A 20,984-nucleotide genomic window follows, 5' to 3' on the forward strand; every position below is an offset into this window, starting at 1 on the left:
AGTCTGCTATTTTTGAAAAATCCTGAAAATGTGGCGCAAATCTTTGAATATATATTATTTCAGAGCCAAAGTTTTTAACTCAAATCTTTGCTTCTGGGGGGTCCCTAGGCTGGAACAACATATTTTCAGATGGGGGTCGGCGGCCACTTTTCAGAAAACTGTCATGATTTAGAAGACATTTGTAGAATCGTTCCCAGGTCAAAATGGGTTAAATGGAAAATGATAATGATCAAACCCATCTCTTATCTATGCAGTCAGACTCAGTATAGCAGCCTACACTTTTGTAATGTTTTTGTTCCAAGTAAATATGACCCGGCCGTTTTCCCCCTGAGGGACAACTCCTCCAAACGGTTTTTTTGTAGGTCGCCTTCTTCGTTCCGAGTCTGGTTGTAAAGTGTCTGTCGTCATTACAGACTGGATGGATCGCCCCTTTCAGCTTGACCTACATTATCATTTTGACTCCATTAAAGTGACGTCGTTGTGCGACCGACTCCCCCGGTCCTGTCTTGTGTTGGTGTGCATTTAGTTTCGACTGACTCCCCCGGTCCTGTCTGTGTTGGTGTGCATTTAGTTTCGACTGACTCCCCCGGTCCTGTCTGTGTTGGTGTGCATTTAGTTTCGACTGACTCCCCCGGTCCTGTCTGTGTTGGTGTGCATTTAGTTTCGACTGACTCCCCCGGTCCTGTCTGTGTTGGTGTGCATTTAGTTTCGACTGACTCCCCCGGTCCTGTCTGTGTGTGTGTGTGCATTTAGTTTTGACTGACTCCCCCGGTCCTGTCTGTGTTGGTGTGCATTTAGTTTCGACTGACTCCCCCGGTCCAGTCTGTGTGCATTTAGTTTCGACTGACTCCCCCGGTCCCGTCTGTGTGCATTTAGTTTCGACTGACTCCCCCGGTCCTGTCTGTGTGCATTTAGTTTCGACTGACTCCCCCGGTCCTGTCTGTGTTGGTGTGCATTTAGTTTCGACTGACTCCCCCGGTCCTGTCTGTGTTGGTGTGCATTTAGTTTCGACTGACTCCCCCGGTCCCGTCTGTGTGCATTTAGTTTCGACTGACTCCCCCGGTCCCGTCTGTGTTGGTGTGCATTTAGTTTCGACTGACTCCCCCGGTCCTGTCTGTGTTGGTGTGTATTTAGTTTCGACTGACTCCCCCGGTCCTGTCTGTGTTGGTGTGCATTTAGTTTCGACTGACTCCCCCGGTCCTGTCTGTGTTGGTGTGTATTTAGTTTCGACTGACTCCCCCGGTCCTGTCTGTGTTGGTGTGTATTTAGTTTCGACTGACTCCCCCGGTCCTGTCTGTGTTGGTGTGCATTTAGTTTCGACTGACTCCCCCGGTCCCGTCTGTGTGCATTTAGTTTCGACTGACTCCCCCGGTCCCGTCTGTGTTGGTGTGCATTTAGTTTCGACTGACTCCCCCGGTCCTGTCTGTGTTGGTGTGTATTTAGTTTCGACTGACTCCCCCGGTCCTGTCTGTGTTGGTGTGCATTTAGTTTCGACTGACTCCCCCGGTCCTGTCTGTGTTGGTGTGTATTTAGTTTCGACTGACTCCCCCGGTCCTGTCTGTGTTGGTGTGTATTTAGTTTCGACTGACTCCCCCGGTCCTGTCTGTGTTGGTGTGTATTTAGTTTCGACTGACTCCCCCGGTCCCGTCTGTGTTTGTGCGCATTCACTAGTTTCCGTGCAGTATTCTGCCGAGTTGTCTTCACTTCAGAAAGCAAAAAAAGACTCGGGGACGCAACTTGAAGCTGCAGCTTTAAATCTGCAAATGGCTCATTGTCTATGATCTCGCGAGGCCAGTTACAGAGGCCCAACACCATGCGAGGCCAGTTACAGAGGCCCAACACCATGCGAGGCCAGTTACAGGGGCCCCAACACCATGCGAGGCCAGTTACAGAGGCCCAACACCATGCGAGGCCAGTTACAGAGGCCCAACACCATGCGAGGCCAGTTACAGAGGCCCAACACCATGCGAGGCCAGTTAAGGCTCATTCATAGTCTGGATTTTCGGTGGTGAGGTGACCACCGCTCCGGTGGTGAGCTGACACCGGAGCTGAAATAACGTTGAGCGGTGGTGAGTAAAAACAGAGAGAAGGACTGGGTCGGTGGCGGTGGTTTGCTCTTCACCGCGGCTCGTGACGTCATGTTGTAGTTCGGTGGAAAATTCAGACTATGTATGAGCCTTTACAGGGGCCCAACACCATGCGAGAACTCAAACAAAAGTAGATTTTTATTTTAACCTTAGTTTTCACATTAATTTATTTTTGTTTCTTGGATGAACTAGTTTTATAACAACTAGTACTCATTCTATCAGACAGAATAGAAGGCACATTAAGTTTTTCATTCGGTGTAAATCAGTCGGGTTCCCAACATTTTCAGAATTAGGGCGTTCGCTGCCCACCCATCTGACCACTTAACACAGCGGCCTTTCAGCCGTCAGATAATGGCACATCATGGCCGACACATTAGTCAACCCGTTAATATATCAGTCAGTCTCTACTTGATACGGACATACGTTGTTAAACACCCCGAACGCCCAGGGTTATTTAATCCATTAAAATGAGATTTTCTTGGCTAAAATGGGGGGGGGGGGGTGACCTTTTCGATGATGTCCCACCGGAAAATAACAGTGTTGCGCAACAGACGCTCGCAGCCTGTGGAGCGATGCGATCGGTATTGCTATCAATAATCTCCGTCCTTTTGATCAATCTCCGTCTTGAGCGCTGGGCGTTACTAATCGATAGGGCGGAGAACTCTGTCCTGTGGGCTCAGGGTGTTAATTTGGGCACGTATAAAACCTTTAACAAAAAACCAACGAGTTGTAACATCTCGCTGATGAGAGGTACATTAAAAAGAAAGTGGGAAAAAAAAACAGATCCGAGTTTGTTCCAAATCCAATACATTACTACTGCTTTGATACCAAATAGGAGCCCGCTGTCCCTATTTTCATGATCGACCACCCGCTTGCCCCCCCCTCCCCCCCCGTGTTTTCGACTTTACTTTAATAACCGTTCTTCAAAAAAGAAACACAAAATGTGTTCTCCATTTCATTAAATGGATCAGGTTGAATCACCTGGATACCCAACTCCCCTCCGGTACAACCTCTGCCAACGTATAGTATGTCATATTTGACAACAGTCTAGAGTAACAACCTGTCAATAATGTCCGATCACTGAGACCGACAACATACTGACACCCAATACTGGCCCAGCGTCCAGCTGGCTGCTCCCTCCGTCTCCGCATACAGCCAGCCCACACAACACAACACAACGGGTGTGTTTGGTCAATATGTGCCCCGGCAGCACTCTGGACCGGACGTATGGAGACTCAGGGCAGCTGGGCCATAGATTCATTCATTCATTCATACCCATTGAGACCTGAGACTTAACCCATTTTGACCTGAGATCAGATTCTAAAAATGTCTACTAAATCAGACAGTTTTCTGAAAAAGCTATGTTTCTATGTCAGTCGTTCTTCGATTTTTCAAAAATAGCAGACCTACAAACTCGGTGCCGCGCTATGAGCTTGTAGATCTGCTATTTTTCAATAGCTATTAAAGCATAACATAATGGTACCACCAAAAAGGGGTTCCCGCCCAAAATGGGCTAACCTAAGACCTGGAATCAGTGGTGAAATTGGCTTGGAGTTCTTGCAGGAGCTCCCAGGAATTATGAGGGACAAGTTTAGACCCCCGAAATACATAGAAAACTGCATTTTGGCACGGTTATATCTAACCTATAGAACAACTATATGTACACCTGCATTAGGCTACCTTACACTTACTATAACATGAGTGATTTTAACAAGTCATTCCTACTTATTTATACCAGATATGTATAATTAATAAGCCCATCATTGCATGTACTAACGTTAACTAAACACACAAACCTGAATTTGATCCGTTTTGTTTTGTATTTGAGGCATAAATACACGACACGAGAAACAGATTATCATTCGAGAACAGTGATGCAAATAGCCTGTATCCTTAAGCCATTTAGACCTGAGATCAGAATCTACTTAATGTCTTCTACATTCTGACAGTTTTCTGTTGTATGTTTCTATGTCAGTGGTTCTCAAACAGTTTCATGTCAAGGACCCCAGAATTTTTATAAAATTGGCCGCCGACCCCCATCTGAAAATATGTTGTTCCAGGGACCTCCCCAGAAGCAAAGATTTGAGTTAAAAACGTTCGCTCGGAAAGAATATATATTCAAAATTTGTGCCACATTTTCATGATTTTTCAAAAATAGCAGACCTACAAGCTCGTAGCGCGCCACTCGGTGGCGCGCTATGAGCTTGTAGATCTGCTATTTTTCAATAGCTAAATTATAACAATGTTTAAAACACCAAACGGGGTTCCCGCCCAAAATGGGTTAAGCCCCAAACCACACCAAAGGGTTGGGACAAATGGGTTTTTTAAGGCACAGATAAACGTCCATTTCCGTATCCCCCTCTATACCGGATTTCCAACCTGCAAAGTGAACCGGTCCTGCCTGTATACCGTGCTGCACACAAACACACACACACGTGCACGTTGACGCGAGCCGAGGGGGGAGGGAACAACAGTGCCGTGGTGGATTAAATAAACGACATGGGATTACGATGACTGACTGACGCACTGTTACAATGCAGAAGCACTTTATTAGACAACTCCACTAATAACACTGTGTGTGTGTGTGTGTGTGTGTGTGTTAATCTGTCGTTAGTAGATTATGTTTCGTTCATTTTGGACATGCGTTTGTTGTGTTCACAGTGGCGGGTTATTTAACATAGGATTTTGACAGCTCCACTCCGCTCCGGCTCACTTTCACCCCTGCCTGGAATGAATCTGTGTCACCTCACCTTAGTTTTTAACCATGATTTTAACACTTAGCTATTGAAAAAAAATAGCAGATATACAAGCTCATAGCGAGGCACAGAGTGCTGCGCTATGACCTTGTGGATCTGCTATTTTTGAAAATTCATGAAAACGTGTGCAAATCTTTTCAATAGCCTAATATTCTTTCACACTGCAAACGTTTTTAACTCATATCTATGGTTCTGGGGGGTCCCTGGAAGATGGGGGGGGGGGGGGGGGTCGGTGGCCAAATACATATATTTTTGGGGGTCCTTTTTGGGGGACATTGTGTGACAACCACTGACATAGTAAAACATAGGTTTTTCAGAAAACTGTTGTGATTGATCAGATGACATTTGTAGAATCTTAGCCCATTCTGGACGGAAACCTCTTTTGGTGTTAGCATTATGTTATGCTTTAGCTATTGAAAAATAGCAGATCTACAAGCTCAGATCTACAAGCTCAGGTCAAAATGGGTTAGACCAGGGTTCCCCAATTAATTTTCCTCGAGGGCCATATTTGGACTAGGGTACCAGGCTGGGGGCCGAGTCCGCACGCGTGAGGTCGAGGTCTTGCCCTGAAAATTCATTTTCAGGGCAGGACCCCATTTGAAAGGGATGCCCAGTTTGACATGCATAGGCTACTGACCCCCATTTAATGCCATTTATATCTAGGACCCCCCCCAAAAAAAAAAGAAAAAACATTTTTTTTTTTTAAGTTCTTCCGCGGGCCGCCAGGGGGCGCTCCGCGGGCCGCAAATGGCCCGCGGGCCGCCTATTGGGGAACCCTGGGTTAGACAAAGCATTTTTGCTCTGGGACCTTGGTTCTCAGACATGTTTGGCTCAGGTCACCGCTGTGAATAACTATTATAGAACCTTATTTCATACTAACGGTACGTAAGTATGCAAGTCTTTCCACCTAGCTAAGATAGTCATGTCGGCCGGGATGGTCAGCTCAACCGTCTGGGCACCTAGGCTGCTGAGCCAGCAGGACGTGGGTTCGACTCCCGATCTCGACGGCCTTTGTACAAGGGGTAAAAGCGGGCACCGGTGAAAATACTAGGCCCCTTGGTGTACTGTAGACTAGAGTGAAAAAGAACGCGCCAAGTAAAGTGCAAGCGACATTGATTAATTCCAAATATTATCAAAGTATTCTGAGGCACAGCCCTGGCACTGCGCCAAGGCACGGTCCACTTTGAGGAACGCTGAGGAACTCAGAGAGATGCCAGATTGTTGTGTCTGATCTCTTATCAAACATCTACAAGTGTACAAATAATGCATCACACGTGCAACACTTAGATCTGTGTGATATTTGACACTCGAGGCACTCACTGACCGCTCCAACTGAAAACACAAGTTAAATTATTTTTTATAGATAAAATATACTCTGAAAGTTTCTAACTTAACCCATTTAGGCCTGACGTCGAAATAAAAAAAACGTTCGCTTTGAAAGAATATAGATTCAAAGATTTATATATTCAAAGATTTCTTTTACGATTTTTCAAAAATAGCAGACCTACAAGCTCGTAGCGCGCCAATCGGTGGCGCGCTACGAGCTTGTAGATCTGCTATTTTTCAATAGCTAAAGTATAACATAATGCTTAGTTAAAACACCAAATGGGTTAACTGATATCAGATTTATGACGTCCAAACCCAGAGCATTACAGCCTGCATAAATCAATTAAATGATTTTTTCATTTATTTTCAGTTAACCTGTGACTGACTGCCTGGAATGCACTGGGAGCAGATCAATGCAGGCATCAGAATCTATATGGGAACGGGGGATGAAGTGTAATTACGGGACGGGATTCATCTCTAAATGGGGGCGGGAAGGGAAGTGGCTCAGGAGGTCGAGCGGCCGCTTGGGACAACGGAACGGAAGCTTCCTGTCCTGGTTCCATCTCCGGCTCCTTCAGACCCCAGGTCGATTCTACAAATGTCTTATAAATCATGACAGTTTATGAAAAACCTCATGTTTCAATGCTCAATATTTCATGTCAAGGACCCCCGGAAATGATCTGTATTTGGCTGCCGACCTGCATCTGAAAATATGTTGCTCCCAGAAGCAAAGATATGAGTTAAAAACGTTCCACATTTCCACAACGGGCCACATTTTCAAAAATAGCAGACCTACAAGCTCGTAGCGCGCCACTCGGCGGCGCGCTATGAGCTTGTAGATCTTCGGTACTGTAGATGTGCTATTTTTCAATAGCTAAAGTATAACATCATTTATAAATATTATAATAATTTATAAAACACCAAAAGGGGTTCCTGTCCAGAATGGGTAAAAGGCAAACAGAAATTGTAAGGTTCCAATGGTCCAATACAAAAGAAAAAAAAAAAAAAAAAACTAATGGCGGCAATTATTTGTGTGACAATGAATCGTCAACATAAATGTTGTAATGGTAGCCACGCTGCTCTGGAGAGTAGAATGAAACTTAATTCATTAATGGCAATTATTTGTGTGAAAATTAATCGTCAACATAAATGTTGTAATGGTAGCCACGCTGCTCTGGAGAGTAGAATGAAACTTAATTCATTAATGGCAATTATTTGTGTGAAAATTAATCGTCAACATAAATGTTGTAATGGTAGCCACGCTGCTCTGGAGAGTAGAATGAAACTTAATTCATTAATGGCAATTATTTGTGTGAAAATTAATCGTCAACATAAATGTGTAATGGTGGCAGCGCTGCTCTCTCTCTCCAGAGCAGAATGAACAGGGAGGATTGTACAGAGTGTTGCGGTTGGTTGAGGATTGTACGGAGCGTTGCGGTTGGTTGAACAGTAATGGCGTACGACAGCATGATCCAGGGCGCCTGCAGGGGTCATACCGAGGCCTGGGGGGGGTCAGGAACGTTGACCCTAATGCAGGTCAGCACTTCCACAGGAAGCATATGCCACGCTCTGAACTTGTATATATCAGCCATTTTCTTTTGGGGGGAGATTATAATTTCTAAAAAACGCCTTCTAAATCCTGACCAAAAATGACATAAAGTTTATGCTGCTATATACAGTACATATTACTGTATGGGGGCCGCCGACCCCCATCTGAAAATATGTTGTTCCAGGGACCACCCACCCCAGAAGCAAAGATTTGAGTTAAAAACGCTCGCTCTGAAAGAATATATATTCAAAGATTTGCGTGACATTTTCACAATTTTAAAAAAATAGCAGATCTACAAGCTCGTAGCCGCACTATGAGCTTGTAGATCTGCTATTTTTCAATAGCTAAAGTAAAACATAGTGCTTATAACACCAAAAGGGGTTCCCGCCCCGAGAATGGGTTAAAGTGTTTGATATGGTTTATATGTCATGCCCCGGGTGTGAAAAGACCTGCACACATAACCTTTTTTCCCAGGAACAGAATACCAGCGTGCAAACTTTCTATTTACTGTAGAATCGCTGACACGTCACGTCTCTGCCTCTCCAAAAAGTAAGCTGAAAAACGCTGATGAGAATGACAGGAAAAATGATAGTCGGTATTTGTGAATGGGACTAAAATGAGAAAGAAGGTGTTTGATTTCTTTCGCTTTTCTGAATAAGGTAGGCTACAGTAGCCGCATCTCTCACACACACACACACACACACACACACACACACACACACACACACACACACACACACACACACACACACACACACACACACACACACACACACACACACACACACACACACACACACACACACACACACACACACACACACACACACACACACACACACACACACACACACACACACACACACACACTTTGGGTGGGAACCCCTGTGTTTTAAGCATTATGTTATACTTTAGCTATTGAAAAATATCAGATCTACAAGCTCGTAGCGCGGCACCGAGTGCCGCGCTACGAGCTTGTAGGTCTGCTATTTTTGAAAAATCTTTGAATATATATTCTTTCAGAGCGAACGTTTTTAACTCAAATCTTTGCTTCTGGGGGTCCCTGGAACTACATATTTTCACATGGGGGTCCACGGCCACATACAGAATGATAATTCTGGGGGTCCTTGACGTGAAAAAGGTTGACCCCCGTCCACCACTGAGACAGAAACATAGGGTTTTCAGAAAAGACATTTGTAGAATGGTCCTCAGGTCTAAATGGAATAATGGTGTCTAAAATCTAACCCTAATGTGTGAATATCTGAACCGGTGTGACAGGATGGGAGGCCCTCCGAAACTATTGAATTAACATGTAGTAAAATGATTATGTTTCAGTAACAGTGTTTCTGCTGTTCTACAAACTGCCAACCAGGCTTTACCCTTTGCTTTTGGATGCAGAAGAGAAGAGTGGGAACATCCATGTAAAATGTGTTTGGATGCAGAAGAGTGGGAACCTCCATGTAAAATGTGATGTTTTGTCCATTGGATGCAGAAGAGTGGGAACCTCCATGTAAAATGTGATGTTTTGTCCATTGGATGCAGAGGAGTGGGAACCTCCATGTAAAATGTGTTTGGATGCAGAAGAGTGGGAACCTCCATGTAAAATGTGATGTTTTGTCCATTGGTCTTTATGTAAAGTAACATGTACACACGCTGTGAACATTATGCCCAAAATGATTGGATATAGAGGTTTTGTAGCAATTGTATAAATATTAGGCATTCATTGCAAAATGCTCTAATCGTGTAGAATTTACATTATATCCATTTTTAACAGCTTGCACCAAGTAGCCTAGTTTACATAGAGGTGCCCACTATTCCTATTGACAATGAAATATAAGACTATTAAGATTGTATGGACATGTTGGCTCATTCATAGTCTGGATTTTCGGTGGTGAGGTGACCACCGCTCTGGTGGTGAGCCAACCACCGGATCTGAAATAACGTTGAGCAGTGGTGAGTAAAAACAGAGAGAAGGGCTGGGGGCGGTGGTTTGCTCTTCACCGCGGCTCGTGACGTCATGTTGTAGTTCGGTGGTCACCTAACCACCGAAAATCCAGACTATGTATGAGCCTTTACAATATTAACCACAGAATTGCCCATGATCTGCAAGCATATGGTCGGCTATTTCTGCTGCTCTTCAATGTAATCCAAATGACTGTAATCCGTCGTGATGCCTGAGAACTTTAATCCATGCACACACACACACCTTCCTACTTTTAAGAACCAGAGAGAGAGAGAGAGAGAGAGAGAGAGAGAGAGAGAGAGAAAGAAATAGGTTATTTAATATTTGCAGGTCTCTCACCCACAGCAGATTGCTTCTCCAGTCATCAAGAAGACAGACAGCAAAGGATCGTTGCTGCCAACAGACACTAACATCCTCCTCGGCATCAATGAACGTACCGTTGACAACACTTTATCATAATAGCACTTGTATCCTTACATCACACAGAAGAAGAGAAACACGGAGCAACTATCCTTAGATCACACAGAAGAAGAGAAACACGGAGCAACTATCCTTAGATCACACAGAAGAGAAACACGGAGCAACTATCCTTAGATCACACAGAAGAGAAACACGGAGCAACTATCCTTAGATCACACAGAAGAGAAACACGGAGCAACTATCCTTAGATCACACAGAAGAGAAACACGGAGCAACTATCCTTAGATCACACAGAAGAGAAACACAGAGTGATTGTGTTGAAACAGCAGTGCATGTGGCTGTTAACAGGGCCAGTAAGGTTTCGTTTTCCTTTCCCCTCAAATGTTTACTTTCCCTTTCTGTCACGTTGTGGCTGTTACGCGGACTCCGGTGACCCTGTGGAAACCTGTGACTACAGAGGCATTTCCTGTTTATATTATCTTTTTTATGATGCCTCATTTATGATTCGGCGCATGCCGGTGTCACTCGCTGAAAATAGACGATCTTTAAGTTTCACAACCACAGAGTTGTATAATATTTACAAGTCACAACACATCACACCACCAAGCTTGTAGATCAGCTATTTTCGGCAGTTTAGATCGAGGTCTGAGGTCTGTTTATTAGTCTAAGTTACAGATAGATAATTGGAATCTTAGTTGCTAATAATTGCAATGTTGGTCTGAATGAAATAAATGTGCAATTACTACATTTTCTACAAGTAAACAGCCGTACCCATTCTGGGCGGGAACGCATTTTGGTGTTTTAAGCATTATGTTATACTTAGCAGATCTGCTATTTCTTTTTAATTGTGAAAATGTGGCGAAAATCTTTGAATATATATTCTTTCAGAGCAAACGTTTTTAACTCAAATCTTTGCTTCTGGGAGGTCCCTGGAACAACATATTTTCAGATGGGGGGCCAAATAGAGATAATTCTGGGGGTCCTTGACATGAAAAAGGTTGAGCACCACTGGACCACTGATACAGAAACATAGGTTTTTCAGAAAACTATTAGGATTTAGACGCCTTATTTTTATCGACATCAATCCAAAATGGATTCATATTCATTAATATGACATGACATCTCTTCATACATGCGCACAGTTGGTACAACAGGCGATGTCAAAATGTGTTTGCCATCTTCTCATATGATGGAAAGGTTCCTCTGCACTTACACAAGCATTTGTATTAAGTATACCACTACTACTGGGGAGAGTCTTTTGCCCTATATAGTATATATACACTTAGTTGACCTGGGTTCCCTCAGGGCTCTATACTTGGCATGGTACCCTTTTCCCCTTACATCAAATCTCCTTTAGCGAGAATAGCCGATCCAAAGGTTCACGAGTTGTGTTGCAACGCGCGTCGCGAGCTTGTAGATCAGCTATTTTCGCTGAATGTACACCCTAGGCCATTCTGGGCGGGAACCCCCTTTGGTGTTTTAACTAAGCATTATGTTATACTTTAGGTCGGTATTGAAAAATAGCAGATCTACAAGCTCATAGCGCGCCACCGAGTGGCGCGCTACGAGCTTGTAGGTCTGCTATTTTTGAAAAACCCCGTGAAAATGCGGCAACAAATCTTTGAATATATATTCTTTCAGAGCGAACTTTTTTTTTTTTTCGACGTCAGGCCTAAATGGGGTAGAATAGGGACGCCTAGGATTCATCCGTCAACCATGAATGACCTGTGGGTTTGAAAAGGTTGAAAAGTTTCTCCCGACTAGGTTTCACAGCGAAGTTGCTCTTCTTCTAAATTCGAACCATCGTGATATTTATTTCAATTCTGTGTCCACTCCTTAACGAGTCTGGGTGCTTTGTGTTGCGGACATCTCGAGTATCTCTAAAAATAAAAAATAATAGCCCTATAAACCATTCTGGACGGGAACCCCTTTGTGTTTTAACTAAGCATTATGTTATACTTTAGCTATTGAAAAATAGCATATCTACAAGCTCATAGCGCGCCACCGAGTGGCGCGCTACGAGCTTGTAGGTCTGCTATTTTTTTTAAATTGTGAAAATGCGGCACAAATCTTTGAATATATATTCTTTCAGAGCAAACGTTTTTTTTATTTCGACGTCAGTCCTAAATGGGATAATCTCCCTTCCCAGCACAGCTACAATGCTACAGAGATGCAATACTACGATGGTAGACTTACATTATGCAGAACTACTATGTCAGAGTAATAGTTAAATATGCAGTACTATAATGGCAGAGATACATCTGCTGTACAATGACAGTTAGGACCGTCGGTGTCCTACAACCATGACGTTTTAGTTGACGTCCGACTAATTGACTTATGAGTAATTGTGTTTTTGGTAGGGGAGGTGCACCGAATATAAGGCCACCAAATGTGTAAGCACCCAATGGCTGGGAGGTAGAAGACCCTCCGCTGCGCGTCGGGTCTGCCTACACCTCCCAGCCATTGTAAGATACCCGATAACCTGAGACCTCTCGTGGCTTATTGCTTAAATATACAATAGTAATCAATCATATTTGGCTGTTCGGTTTTCGGCCAACTGTTTCCTATATTTGGTTTCGGCAAAGTATTTCCCATTCATTGCATCCCTACTGTTATGGTATTGAACATTGGAACATTACAAAAAGAAAAAAAACTAAAACAGACTGCTGACAGGGCAGATACGAAAATTTGTGAAACAGACAAAGAAATGAACAGTAAAAATAATAATCAAAATATAATAGAATGCACTACTATGGTCAAAACAGGACATATCCCTCCTAAACAATGTAATACTTAAAACAAACAAAAAGAATCTTCCAAAAAAAACACAAATGGAACAAGCTCAGAGTGCATTGTGATGCAACACATTGTAAGCTTGTAGATTTTTCACCATTTAAAAAAAAGAGTTTAACATTTTCAATTGCCCAAAATAATGACATTGGGTTGAAAGTGGTTAAAACAGTGATATGGAAATAAAAAATAGAATTATTCTGTTCATCATCATTCCATCCAACTGTTACTATACAAATGAATGGAAACGATGATGCAAAATAAACTGTGATCATCTAGAAATATAATAATAGCGATCAGGCAAATTAATGATAACCCCACCAGAGATTAAAATAGGGTGCATTCTGCATCCCAAAACGCAGTTAATAGTTAAGGGAGTGGGACGAAATTAAACAACGACCTCTGCATCCACGGGATGCACTACTGTACTGTTTTTTTATTTTAGTTTATTTTGCTAGCTTTAGTTATAATAATCATTTCTTCTGTTTTCTACATGAATATAACCACATTATAACCATATAAAATTAAATGGGAGTTACATGCTGCAATTTGTAAATGGCAAAATATGACTCCTATAACGTCGGGACTCATAAAATGTCCCTGGGACTCATCTAAAAGGCCATCCCTGCATCCCGGGACTCATTACATTGAAAACCTATTTACATCACTGCCCTACTGGTACTCAGTGGGCGATTTTTGTATCATTTAGCCGTCACTTTGTCACTTTCTAGGAACAGAATCCCTAGAGTGCAAACTGCTGCTGTTTACTGTATAGTGCTGACATATATATTTGTCCCGACTCCCTGCCTCTCCAAAAAAAAAGAAAAACACTGATGAGAATGACAGGAAATGATATCTGTGTTTGTGAATGGAGAGAATGAGGAGAGGGAGAGACAGAGAGATGAGCCGAGTCAAATGTGGGTTTACTTTACTGCCCTCGGCTGTGTCTCATTCAGACACACACACACACACACACACACACACGAGACAAGGACATTGTACGCACACAACACAAAGATCCTATTAATATCTAGAGTTGGAAAAAAATACGGGGGAAAATAAACCTTGTGATCGAATTGAAAACCGCAGGTCAGAGTGGATGTCGTTTTTTTAGGAGACAGTTCCTAGAATAGTTCAACTCACTATCCCAGCCCATCCCATGCCAATATCATCCCATGGAATAAAGCAAAGTCAAATCTCAAGACTGAAAATCTAATGATGATATTTGTAGGCCGGCCAGCTGATGAAATCGTGACATTTCTGAGACCATTCATGTTTCTGGAAGATGCTTCTAAAACTTGTATTCCATTGCTAGTTTGATCACTTCAAATACTCTGTCCTCTTAAAATAATGGCCAAAAATACCCAATCTACAAGCTTGACGTGTTGTGAGCTTGTAGATTGGCTATTTTCAGTGTGCAGCATGCTTTCACAGAAGACACGCCGGCTTCTATGGAATATAAATGTCTGAAATCATTTGTGGCGACCGAGTACTTTAATCCATGCCCATCCTTGTTTTGGACAGTCCTAGATTAGTGGCTCTCGACCTTCTCAGGCTGTGTGACCCCCAAAAAATAGTCATATTTGAACCTGGGAACCCCTTAACACCCTGACAAGCACTAGTTGGAACTGTGATGAGTTGAGGCACAGATAAATATTGTACAAGTAACTACAAGTTGCGCTGTGAACTACAAGCTGCCCTGTGAGCTTGTAGGGGGGTCCGCAAATTATTTTGGGGTTCCCCAGATGATTAGCTCAATGAAGTGGTTTTCAACCAGTGGTCCAGGGACCACCAGTGATCCTTGTTTGAGAGGGTCCCAGGTGGTCCCCAGGTAAATGATGGAGTTGCTAAGAAAATGGACCCTTAGATCTTTATCTAAGGGTCCATAAGGGACCCATTTGGTTTAATTTGACACTAAATTATTGTTAAACATCTGCACACAATGAGAGTGTAGAATAATTGTTATTTTGATCAACATTTGCCTGTTATCTCTCCTATGGTACCCACATCAATACAGCATGGAATTGTGGACAAAATCCTACACGCGACAACAAAATATCCCAAAAGTATTGGGTCTGAGAGGCTAAATGTCATCAAATGATGGTCTGTGGCTCAAAGGCCAAATAAATAATGGGCCTTGATATGAAAACGATTGAAAACCACTGATAGTGTACTGAATAGGACTACTGGGCAGACTTAACATTAACCAATTCTGGGCGGGAACCCCTTTTGGTGTTTCAAGCATTATGTTATACTTTAGCTATTGAAAAATAGCAGATCTACAAGCTCATAGCGCGGCACCGAGTGCCGCGCTACGAGCTTGTAGATCTGCTATTTTTTTAAATATAGTGAAAACGTGGCGCACATTTCGAATATATATTCTTTCAGAGTGAACGTTTTTAACTCAAATCTTTGCTTCCGAGGGGTTCCTGCTGGAACAATATATTTTCAGATGGGGGTCGGCGGCCGATTACATATACCTTTTGGGGTCCTTGACGTGAAATATTGAGCACCACTGATATAGAAAATATCAGAAATGTCAGAAAACTGTCAGGATTATTTTTCTAATTTCGACGTCAGGCCTAAATGGGTTAACAAGAACCATAGCCTACATACACTGTACTGTCCTTTCATTACACATTTGCAGGTGAAATTAACATAGTAATGTAATGGATGCATGGACCACATATTATTATAAATAATTAACTGCCTTTTGAAAACTGCAGGATTTCATATTGCGAGTTATGTTTTCGATGAACTGTTAGGCCTTAATCCATTTTGACCTGAGATCAGATTCTAAAAATGTCTTCTACATCCTGACAGTTTTCTGAAAAAGCTATGTTTCTATGTCCGTCGTTCTTCGATTTTTCAAAAATAGCAGACCTACAAGCTCGTAGCGCGCCACTCGGTGGCGCGCTACGAGCTTGTAGATCTGCTATTTTTCAATGGCTAAAGCATAACATAATGCTAACACCAAAAGGGGTTCCCGCCCAGAATGGGTTAACCACCACTTTCATATTTTATATAATGTATCCTATACATTAATAAACAATATGAAAGCAGGATTAGGCCATGTGTTCATTTGATAGAACGAAGAACGAAGAATCAGTTTCACTCTGAAATGAAAAAGGAACTTAAATCAGACATAAATAGCTGCTAAATAAACGTGTTTCTATATTTGATGAATAAAGAGCAACCTAGCTGGGTTTACAGTACGTGGATTTTGAGTATGTTTTCGATGAACTGGTTAGGCCTTAACCACCACTTTCATATTTGATATGATGTATCTATCCTATACATTAATAAACAATATGAAAGCAGGATTAGGCCATGTGGTTTCATTTGATAGAAGAATCAGTTCCACTAGTCTGAAATGAAAAAGGAACTTGAATCAGACATATATATATATATATATATATATATATATATATATATATATATATATATATATATATATATATACACATAGGCTAGCTGTTGTAAAAAATAAATAAACGTGTTTCTATATTTGATGGATAGAGAGCAACCTAGCTGTGTTACAGTACCGACTCCAGACGGGAATCCTATGAAAAGGACACACAGCAGGTCACCCCATCTCTCTCAGCCTGTTAGACCTGCAAGGAACTTTACAGAACCACATGGACGACACCACCACCACCACCACCGTGTGTGTGTGTGTGTGCATCCTATAATGTGTGGACAGTGTGGTTATGTTCACGCATGTCGTGCGTATGTGCGCGCGCGCGTGCTCGCGTCCGTTCCGTGCTCCCCGCGTGTGGTGGTCGGTCTGTCTGTCCTGTCGTCGTCGTCCTCCTCGTGTGTGTGTGTGTGTGTGTGTGTGTGTGTGAGTGTGAGTGTGTGTGTATGAGTGTGTGTGTATGTATGTGTGTATGTGTGTGTCACTGCACCATTTCTACCCGCTCTCTCTCTCTCCCTCTCTCTATCTCCCTCTCTCTCTCTCTCTCAGTACCATCGTGTAGGAAGAAGAAGGGGGAAAAAAACGCCACCACTAGATAACCCGCCGCTCCGTCAGAACGAACGGCTCTAAAAAAACACAGCTATGGGCGCAGAAAGGAACAAACATCATGGCCTCTCACCTGGTCGCCGTGTTGTGTTGTTGTTGGGTTCTCTGTCGTGTAGCTGTGGTGCTGCCTGGTCGTGGAGGAGGTTCGAAGAACCGAACGCCTCGACGGTCTCTCTCTTCGGTGTCTTTTCTCAAACAAACAATCAAACACAACGAACGGAGGGACGGCGGCGGGGTGGTGGGGGGTGGGGGGCTGAAGAAGCCGGTGACGTCACTCGCTCGCGACGTGCGGCGCGCATGGACGGCGTCACCGCCGACGTCACGACGCACGAGAGAGAGAGAGAGCAGAGGCGGGCCGTGTGCAACAATCAAATCTATCCTCATAACCTCCTCGTCCTTCTGGATGGTCTTCTTCTCCTTCACTGAAAACACATTTAGTTTTTTCATGTATTTATTATGTCTACATAATAAGAGATACAATACAAGGACAGACATATTACAAGGTGCTGTAAATCAGTGGTTCCCAAAGTGGGGCCCGGGGACCCCTAGGGGTCCTTGAGGGAGCTCCAGGGGGTCCCCATGCAGCTACATGATAGTTTGGAACCAAATGGACCCTTATGGGTCTGTAACTCTGAGAGTGTACAAATGGAACCATTTGTACACTCTCAGAGTTAAATGAACAGTGATTTTACAATATGAATTGGGGGTCCCAGAGATAAAATGCCATTAAATGGGTGTCCGTAGACTAGTGCATGTCAAACTGGGGGTCCTTGAAATTAAACGGGTTGAGAATCACTGCTAGAGCCGTAAAAAGCTTCTCTTATGGGGGTCCTTGCCTTGGCATGTATTTTCAAACGGTGGTCCATGGGGCTAATTAGTGTCAGTTTGGGGGTCCTTGACATGAAAAAGTTTGGGAACCACTGCAAGAATGTGCTGTCAGCAAATATTGGACATCTAATCTAAACACATCTATGTGTTTCCATAACTCGGCCCCCATGAGGATTCTTTGGGGAGTCCTCGGCCCCCATGAGGATTCTTTGGGGAGTCCCCGGCCCCCATGAGGATTCTTTGGCGAGTCCCCGGCCCCCATGAGGATTTATTGGGGAGTCCTCGGGCCCCATGAGGATTCTTTGGGGAGTCCTCGGCCCCCATGAGGATTCTTTGGGGAGTCCTCGGCCCCCATGAGGATTCTTTGGGGAGTCCTCGGCCCCCATGAGGATTCTTTGGGGAGTCCTCGGCCCCCATGAGGATTCTTTGGCGAGTCCCCGGCCCCCATGAGGATTTATTGGGGAGTCCTCGGCCCCCATGAGGATTCATTGGGGAGTCCTCTGCCCCCATGAGGATTCTTTGGAGAGTCCTCGGCCCCCATGAGGATTCTTTGGGGAGTCCTCGGCCCCCATGAGGATTCATTGGGGAGTCCTCGGCCCCCATGAGGATTCTTTGGGGAGTCCTCGGCCCCCATGAGGATTCATTGGGGAGTCCTCGGCCCCCATGAGGATTCATTGGGGTGTCCTCGGCCCCCATGAGGATTCTTTGGGGAGTCCTCGGCCCCCATGAGGATTCATTGGGGAGTCCTCGGCCCCCATGAGGATTAATTGGGGAGTCTTCTGCCCCCATGAGGATTTTTTGGGGAGTCCTCGACCCCCATGAGGATTTTTTGGGGAGTCCTCGGCCCCCATGAGGATTCATTGGGGAGTCCTCGGCCCCCATGAGGATTCATTGGGGAGTCCTCGGCCCCCATGAGGATTTATTGGGGAAACCTCGGCCCCCATGAGGATTCTTTAAGGAGTCCTCGGCGAGTCGGCCCCCATGAGGATTCTTTAAGGAGTCCTCGGCCCCCATGAGGATTCATTGGGGAGTCCTTGGACCTCTCCCCCGGCGGGGTGGTGGTGGTGGGGGGGGCACCTCTAGTGCCCATGTGTTACATGGGCACTAGAGGTGCCCAGTCCTCCACATATAGGGCCTATTCAGAAGATTAGGCAGCACTGCCTAATCTTCTGAATTATGTGCCCAGATGTCCCGGTGCCCACTCTGTTTTGGTGCCCAGATGTCCCGGTGCCCACTCTGTTTTGGTGCCCAGATGTCCCGGTGCCCACTCTGTTTTGGTGCCCAGATGTCCCGGTGCCCACTCTGTTTTGGTGCCCAGATGTCCCGGTGCCCCCTCTGTTTTGGTGCCCAGATGTCCCGGTGCCCACTGTGTTTTGGTGCCCAGATGTCCCGGTGCCCCCTCTGTTTTGGTGCCCAGATGTCCCGGTGCCCACTCTGTTTTGGTGCCCAGATGTCCCGGTGCCCACTCTGTTTTGGTGCCCAGATGTCCCGGTGCCCAGATGTCCCGGTGCCCAGATGTTCCGGTGCCCACTCTGTTTTGGTGCCCACTCTGTTTTGGTGCCCAGATGTCCCGGTGCCCAGATGTCCCGGTGCCCACTCTGTTTTGGTGCCCAGATGTCCCGGTGCCCACTCTGTTTTGGTGCCCAGATGTCCCGGTGCCCAGATGTCCCGGTGCCCAGATGTCCCGGTGCCCACTGTGTTTTGGTGCCCAGATGTCCCGGTGCCCACTGTGTTTTGGTGCCCAGATGTCCCGGTGCCCACTGTGTTTTGGTGCCCAGATGTCCCGGTGCCCACTGTGTTTTGGTGCCCAGATGTCCCGGTGCCCACTGTGTTTTGGTGCCCAGATGTACCGGTGCCCACTCTGTTTTGTTGCCCAGATTTCCCGGTGCCCACTCTGTTTTGGTGCCCAGATGTCCCGGTGCCCACTCTGTTTTGGTGCCCAGATGTCCCGGTGCCCACTCTGTTTTGGTGCCCAGATGTCCCGGTGCCCACTCTGTTTTGGTGCCCAGATGTCCCGGTGCCCACTCTGTTTTGGTGCCCAGATTTCCCGGTGCCCACTCTGTTTTGGTGCCCAGATGTCCCGGTGCCCACTGTGTTTTGGTGCCCAGATGTCCCGGTGCCCACTGTGTTTTGGTGCCCAGATGTCCCGGTGCCCACTGTGTTTTGGTGCCCAGATGTCCCGGTGCCCACTGTGTTTTGGTGCCCAGATGTCCCGGTGCCCACTGTGTTTTGGTGCCCAGATGTCCCGGTGCCCACTGTGTTTTGGTGCCCAGATGTCCCGGTGCCCACTGTGTTTTGGTGCCCAGATGTCCCGGTGCCCCCTCTGTTTTGGTGCCCAGATGTCCCGGTGCCCACTGTGTTTTGGTGCCCAGATGTCCCGGTGCCCACTGTGTTTTGGTGCCCAGATGTCCCGGTGCCCCCTCTGTTTTGGTGCCCAGATGTCCCGGTGCCCACTCTGTTTTGGTGCCCAGATGTCCCGGTGCCCCCTCTGTTTTGGTGCCCAGATTCCCCTGTCGCCGGGCCAGCCCAGCAGCCCCATGCACCCTTCCGGGGCATACGGTGTGCATGGTGGTGTAAATGGTGGGCTTGTAGTTGGCCCATTTGTGCTACTTTTGCATGAGTCATAACTCATGTCATCATGACTCATGCAAAAGTAGCAAAAATAGCCCAACTACAAGCATGAGACCATTATGACAAAGTAGTAGAGCGTTTCATTTACCATAAAACATCACATTTTGGAAGTTGGAGATACAAGGTTTCTGACAACAGCGACGATATGTACAAAATAATATGTTGGATTAATTTAGTCAATCAGACACAGGAATTGGTTACACTTAATTCACACACTATATGACTGAACACGTTAGAAACAAGCCCCATGCACTCTAACAACCCTACTGTACCAATATTTACAAGCGACTTTACAAGCCCAAGTCGCTTATAATAAGCGGACGTGGCAACACTGGCCCTGAGTCCCTGGTAAACATCTGTTTTCCTCCGGGGTCAGTGACTGTTGAAGGGCGGCACTGTGTTTATAGCACTGTGTTTAGCACTGTTACCTCACAGCAAGAACAAGAAGGTCCCGGTAATGGTATAGAACCCCAGCGGGGGTGGTCTTTCTGTGTGGAGTTTGAATGTGCTCCCTGTGTTTCAGTTTCAGTGTATTTTTATTTATTATTTATAGACACCAACACCCCAATGGGTCTCTGTGCACTTAGCCTCTGTACCCAGGCTTTTATTT

At 45.1% G+C, this 20,984-nt stretch overlaps 2 protein-coding genes across 8 annotated transcripts in view; one reads left to right on the forward strand and one right to left on the reverse strand.

The window, feature by feature from the left end:
- The window catches only part of adar (adenosine deaminase RNA specific), a 69,704-nt gene extending 52,586 nt beyond the window's left edge, over nt 1–17,118 (reverse strand). For all 7 annotated transcript variants that reach the window (XM_079503005.1, XM_079503002.1, XM_079503001.1 and 4 more), the window contains exon 1: nt 16,989–17,118. The gene's annotated coding sequence lies outside the window, so the exon portion shown is untranslated. The remainder of the gene's footprint in view (nt 1–16,988) is intronic.
- LOC306925145 (scavenger receptor cysteine-rich domain-containing group B protein-like) overlaps nt 1–20,984 on the forward strand; it is a gene marked incomplete at its 3' end in the record, with an annotated part of 797,673 nt that overhangs the window by 641,130 nt on the left and 135,559 nt on the right. The window lies entirely within an intron of this gene.

The sequence above is a fragment of the Electrona antarctica genome (assembly GCF_951216825.1).
Source record: "Electrona antarctica genome assembly, chromosome: 6".
Lineage (NCBI taxonomy): Eukaryota > Metazoa > Chordata > Actinopteri > Myctophiformes > Myctophidae > Electrona > Electrona antarctica.